At 42.4% G+C, this 6,735-nt stretch overlaps 1 non-coding gene across 1 annotated transcript; it reads right to left on the reverse strand.

The window, feature by feature from the left end:
- Positions 1-249: 249 nt before the first annotated feature.
- LOC150061494 (small nucleolar RNA SNORA57) lies at positions 250-395 on the reverse strand. Its single transcript, XR_016536042.1, has one exon. It is a non-coding gene; the product is annotated as a small nucleolar RNA SNORA57 (small nucleolar RNA).
- Between the last annotated feature and the right edge of the window lie 6,340 nt (positions 396-6,735).

The raw sequence follows: 6,735 nt of genomic DNA on the forward strand, positions 1-6,735 counted from the left end.
TCTGCTCCAAGATGATTTATGTATTCCTGAAATTGCAAATAGCAATGAATTCTATGTATATTATATTTTCTAACCTTTCTCCTACACACTCACACTTGGTGATCAGTTTAATTTATGTTAGGCTCAGAAATTAAAGTGTCCAACAGAATAGAACAATTGTAACAATAAACTATAATGACAATCTTGTGCATTTAGCCTGCCTTTTCTTTCTTATTCCCTCTCCTTCCCTCCTCTGCCCCTCTGTTTTATTTCTCCTGTGGCATTTGAGGGTAGAATCAGCAAAGAAGTCACCAGCATAAAAGACATGACACCAGGCGGGCTTGAGCCCTTTTCTTCTGTCTCCATAAATAGCAGAGAACAGACCTACTCATCTGGTCTCTGCCAAGAAATGGGGAGCACCTTATGGGGGGGGTTGTTTGATTTGTTTTTGTCAATCATAGGGATTGAACTCAGGACCTGGGCACAGTCCCTGAGCTCTTTTGCTCAAGGGTAGCACTCTACTATTTTGCACCACCGTGCCACCTCTGGTTTTCAGGTGGTTAACTGGAGGTGAGTCTTATGAACTTTCCTGTCTGGGCTGACAGGATGTGATCCTCACATCTCAGTCTTCTGGGTGACTAAGATTACAAGTGTGAGTCACCAGTATTAGTATTTTTGACCTGCTATTGACCTTGGGCAGCTTAAACTATGCATTAGGTTAGATAGGGACCATGATAGTTACAACTATTATTACTGACCACTGATGAGTTCATAGAGTTCTTCTGGAAGATGAAACCTGGTTGGAGTAAGTGAGGGAACAATGTATCTGTGACAATACAATGGAAGTATATTGGTTTCAAATCACAATTAGATATGACTTAGTGCCTATCTCCACTTCGTAGCTATGCCATCTGGCAATGAGATCTTTAAGCCCATAGAGGAAGGGAATAGAGTTCTTATCTACCTCGGTCTGGAAATGACCTAGTCAACGTCCATTTACATTTCCTTAATGTCATATGCACCTATTATACCTAGCTCAGCCTGGACAAGGTAGAGGAACTGTAGCCCAATTTTCACATGTTGGCTAAGACCACTTAGCTAATTAGTCATTTAATTAGAATTAGAAATCAGATCTCCTGATTTCTGTTTGCTTTTTGTTTTCGGATTTTGATTCTGAACTTTGCTGTCTGATCTTCCTGTTCAGTTGAGATATTTGTGTTTAGGGATCAATCTAGAGTATTTTGGACAATGCTGTGGCTTTCTAAATTTTTTGTGTGAGTGCTGGTCCAGGGATTTGAACTCAGGGCATGAGTGACACTCTTGAGATTATTTATTTATTTATTTTTTGCTCAAAGCTAGCATTCTACCACTTGAGCCAGAGCTGCACTCTGGTTCTTTTCTTGGTGATTAACTGGAGATTAGAGTCTTACGGACTTCTCTGTTCTGGCTGGTTTTGACTCTTGATTCTTAGATCTCAGCTTCCTGAACAACAATTGTAATAGCTGTTACTTGTATCTTGCAGGAGATAGAAAGTGTAATAAAACAGTGTATGTGTACATAAGCCTTCAGGTTCAAACCCTTTGGATTCAACACTCTCTGGGGTCAAAGGTAATCCATTTCCCACCTGACTTATTTATAAAACAGGTCTTGGCATCTTCCTCATACAGTTTCCAAAGGGCAAAAACTATATTCAATGCTTAGTATGTTTGGCCTCTCCTAAGAATGGTATTTTTAATAGCTATTATCATTGTTCACAAGGGAAGATGCAGACAAATGCAAAGTCACAGTTCTTGACCTTGGATTCTTAGATGGATGTGTATCCTCAGATCTCAGCCTTATTCAGCCTCTGAGTAGCTACAATTATAGGCGTGAGCCGCTGGTGTCCAGTCAAGTAGGTTTTCAAATATGTCTGTCCATAAATTGGATCAAGATCTCCAGTGGAGGAGGGAAATCAGTGAGAGAGCAGTCATAAGCATCCAGAGACACAGGCTTCATTATTAAGGAAGGCATTGGTGTGAAGGAGGAAGGAGAGCACAAGCCTAAACTCCCTGTTGGTTTGTCTAGGGTCCATAGACTACAGGCTTGAAATGTCTTCCTGAATGGTTCACATGTTGAAAGCTTGGATCCCAGCCAGTGGTGCATTGAATGGTGATTAGTTCATAAGGGCACTAACTTCATTCATGGGTTAGTCCACTAATGAACTCACTCTGAATAGACTTTGGGGAGGCAGAACCTACTTGGAGAAAGTAGGTTACTGAGGGCATGCCTTTGAGGAACTTATCTTGTCCCTGGTGCTTTTCTTACCATCTCTCTCTTCCTGATGCCAGGAGATATGCAGCTTCTCTTCACTATGCCCTTCCACCATGATGCTCCACCTCTCTACAGGCCCAGAATCAATACAGCAATGACCATAGACTTGAACCTCTGAAACCAAAGAGCCCCCCCCCCCAAAAAAAAAACCATTCTCCCTTAAAGTTGTTTTCTCAGCTATTTTGACACAGGAACAAAAATCTAACTAACACACCAGCTATTACTCAAATCTATATTTGTTAAATATTTGCTCATTTTTAAAATTATTTTTGGGCCAGTTCTAGACTGGTGCTTGAACTCAAGGCCTTGTGTTCTTGCTTAGCTTTTCTTTTCAAGGCTAATGCTCTACCTCTTGAGCCACAGCTCCTCTTTTGGCTTTTGGTAGTTAATTAGAGATGAGTCTCATAGACTTTCCTATCTGGCCTGTGCTGAAGTGTGAACCTCAGATCTCAGCCTCCTGAGTAGCTGGGATTACAAGTGTGAGCCACGAGCACTCAGCTGCTCATCACTTATTTCAGGAACATGAATGGTCCATGGGGAAAGGCTGACAGTGAAGGAAGCTGGTGGCACATAGCACGTGTCTTCTATTGCCCAAAGCAATTTAGCTCTGACCCAAATGGGTCCATCTGTTTGGCAGTTCTAGGGACTCACAGGTTAGAAGGCAGGTATCAATCCCTCAATCTCCCGGGAATTTATAATGCAAACGTCTAAAACTATAATTTCCTCTATTTTATTGCTTTTTGTTCAGATGTTTTGGACCCACTTCCATTAGGTTTCTCAAGAGTGCTATCGGTGGATGTGCCTAGGATATTGGCAGGCACTGGTGCAAAGGACTGGGAGTACACATACATTGTCGTCTTCCATTTAGGAATCTCATGTTCTGTCTGTCTGACTTGATGGGAATAGCTACAGAGAGAGGATTCCTAACATGCTTGATTTCTCTTTCTAAATTGTGCTCATCTAAATTGTGCTCATTTGAGCTGCTGCAATTACAATTTCTGCAATGCTTGATGATACCCTATTTTCAGCTAGGCAGCCAGGAAATGAAATATAGGAACCTGCAATGATGAGATTTCATGTGAGGAATGTTTATGCAAAAGGAGAAACTAAGCTGGGTGCTGGTGGCTCATGCCTGGAATCCTAACTGTTCAGGGGGCTGAGATGGGAGGATTGTGGTTTGATGGCAGGCCTGGAAGAGTCCATGAGACTCTTATCTGCAATTAGCCACCAGAAAAAACTAGAATTGGTGCTGTTGCTCAAAGTGGCAGGGTGCTAGTTTTGAGCAAAAATGTTCAGGGACAGCATCCAGGCCCCAAGTTTATGACAGAGAGGGGGGGGGAGGGAGGAAGGGTGGGAGGGAGGGAGGGAGATAGAGAGGGGGATGGGTGGGTGGGGGCATTGGGCACCAGTGGCTCACACCTGTAATTCTAGCTATTCAGGAGGCTGAGATCTGAGAATCACCTTTTGAAGCCAGCCCACACAGGAAGGTCCATGAGACTCTACCTCCAACTGACCATCAGAAAAACAAGAAGTGGAGCCATGGCTCCTGTGGCAGAGACCAGTCTTGAGTGAAAAACACTAATGGTCAGTGCCCAGGTCCTAGTTGAAGCTCCAGGATCAGCACAAAAAGAAAAGCAAACAAAAAAAAGTAAACCCTGAGAACAGAAAACAAACAAAACAAATGGTCAGAAACATATTTTCATTACAATTAAAAGAGAAGGAATCCAGTGTAGTCAGGAGAATTTTGATGCTTTAACTCATTTGAAGTTCCTCTACTCAGCAATGCACTGTCGCCATTTTTATATAGCTTTTCTCTCTTGGATACTGGGAGTGAAAACAACACTACCTCTCTCCCCCAATATTGGCATTTAATTGCATGTATCAGAGAATGCTAAACAAGAATTTGAGCATGTAAGTGGTTTTTTTTTTTCTGGAATGGGCTTTGCAGTGGGGTTTTGGTTTGCTCAAGGAAAGAAAATGAGCAACTTCTTTTTATCTTACACAGCTGTGAGAACATAAGCAGAACACAGTTTACAAAATGATTGTGAATAGTTGTTTCTCAGCACTTGAAGCTCCTGGTGGCAATGCAGAGAAAAAAACATGGCCTTTTATACAGTGCTTTCCAAGCCTTCCCTTTTCTTAAAAGGCCCTTAGTAGAGCATATAAATGTTTCAGGTTCACTTATTTGATTTATTCACAGAGAACTCAAGTTTGGGAGAAAAATATGGTAAAAATAGGCTGTTACAGAATAGTGCACCTGTGCTATCATAGGTCCAATCCCCACAAGCAGACTAAGTTTAAAATTTCCTGACTCATCTAATTAATTGGTTAATTGATTCTGTTCTCCATTTACAAATGTGAATTGAATTTTTGTAATGTCTTCTCCTATTTCTTTACTTAGATCCATAACATGCTGGTAGCTCATGCCTATAAACCTAAATACTTAGGAGGCTGAAATCTTAGGAGTGAGGTTCAAAGTCATCTGAACAGTAAAGTCCATGAGACTTTTATCTCCAATTAACCAGCAAAAAGCTGGAAGTGGAGCTGTGGTTCAAGTGGTAGAGTGTTAGCCTTGAGCAAAGGGAAAAAAATGGTAAGAGACATACCTAGGCTCTGAGTCCAAGCCCCAGTACTCACACACATGCACACACACACACACACACACACACACACACACACACACACACTGAGCAAAAAAAAAAGAAGGAATTTGTTTCTTTGTGCTGTTGTCGATTGAATGCAAGGTCTTGTACATGCTAGGCCAGTGCTCTACCACTGAGATTTTTTTAAACCCTTAAACAACATATTCTCACATTTTTCTTCTTCAGTTTTACACCTTTCCCTTACTATCTATCTAAAAAACTGTGTATGTAGTTGGTTCAAGAATATATCTTAGGGCCAGGAGTATGGCCTAGTGGTAGAGTGCTTGTCTAGCATGCACAAAGCCCTAGGTTCTATTCCTCATTACCACATACATAAGAAGAGCAGGAAGTGGTGCTGCAGCTCAAGTGATAGAGTCCTAGCCTTGAGAAAATTCAAGGGCAGTGCCCAGTCCCTGAGTTCAAGTTCCAGGACTATATATATATATGCATAAGTGGGGGAGGGAATACCCTTCCTTCCTTGTAATCAGTTATCACATCTGCTGCTCTAACCAGTCCCTTTCAGTAGCCATTTCTTCTCTTTAGTCCCTGGCCCATATAGCAGGCCCTGATTCTTGTGAGTAGGGACACTTTATCACCCCTCCCTATTTTCACCCTCACATGGAAGGTTTGGCTATTCTTTTAGTCCACTTCCTTATCGATCTCTAAACGGAGAATAGGGACCATATTCGCAGATTCCAGCTTTCACTGACTTGGGAGATTTTCTCCAATATTTTGATTTTACTCGCCCTACCAGGTCAAGATGTCTCCAGTTATCTAGCATGACTCTCTGGATTACTTCTCTCCAGAGGCAAGAGACTTCCTAATTACAGCACTCTGCCTCTCTCTTTCCTTGTCTCCAAGATGGCCACGAGGAATGGATTTCTGATTTCTTGGACTCAGTAGGCTGCCCTGGTAATCAACTCAAAGAAATATTTCCCCACTGATCAAGCTAGCATTGATAGACATCGTGGTGGGAGGTAGGTGGGAGGAATAGGCACCTACAGTCAAGACCCTGGGAGCCATTCCTGAGACTCACAATCACAGGAGTCAGCCATCTTGTTTTATAGGAAGGGGAGACTGCCAACCATGAAGCAGCTAACTTCAATTCTCATAGCTAGTAACCACCTCAACAGCCCCAACTCTTGGTGACTGGCCCATTGCTCCTCTGCTACTCACAGGAGCCTCTGCAGTATCTGTCCATTTATTTGGCTTCTCAAATCTTAGTTTGGATGAGAGTTCTGTTGCCACCGGAAGCAGATCTGGTGAACTTCTTGCTCTGCTCTGCTCATTTTCAGGTCTGCTTAGTCTCTTTGAAGCAAACAAAATCTCCCAAAGTCAAGAAGTTTGGTGGGGGTGGGGAGGTCAGCAGCATAAGCTCCTTGGAACTGCCATTACCACTCAGGCATTCCCAAGAATGACAGGAAGCCTCAGCTATCATCAGATGCTTTTGTTCTTTTGAATTTGTACCTGCTGATTCATTAATTGAAGAAAGCTACCAGAGCACAAGGATAATCTCACCCCACGTTAGTCATTCCTGGATGAGGAAGAAGGAATTATAATGTGGTTGGCAATTTCTCTGCTGCTCATGTCTCAGGAGCCCATTGCTCTGGCCCGGAGAACATGAGCTCATGAGCTCATGGTTTAATTGGGTTAGAAATTAATTGAATGCTTTTTTTCTTCTAGAGGGGAAAAAGGAGCCGCCCCATTCAAAGACTAGCAATTAAAACTGCAAGGAGATACTTGGCAGGAGTGCCAACAGCAAGACACATGCTAAGTGGAGAAAAACAAAAGCTTTACCTCCAGC

Source organism: Megascapheus bottae, chromosome 6 (assembly GCF_031878675.1).
Source record: "Megascapheus bottae isolate mThoBot1 chromosome 6, mThoBot2.hap1, whole genome shotgun sequence".
Taxonomy (NCBI): domain Eukaryota; kingdom Metazoa; phylum Chordata; class Mammalia; order Rodentia; family Geomyidae; genus Megascapheus; species Megascapheus bottae.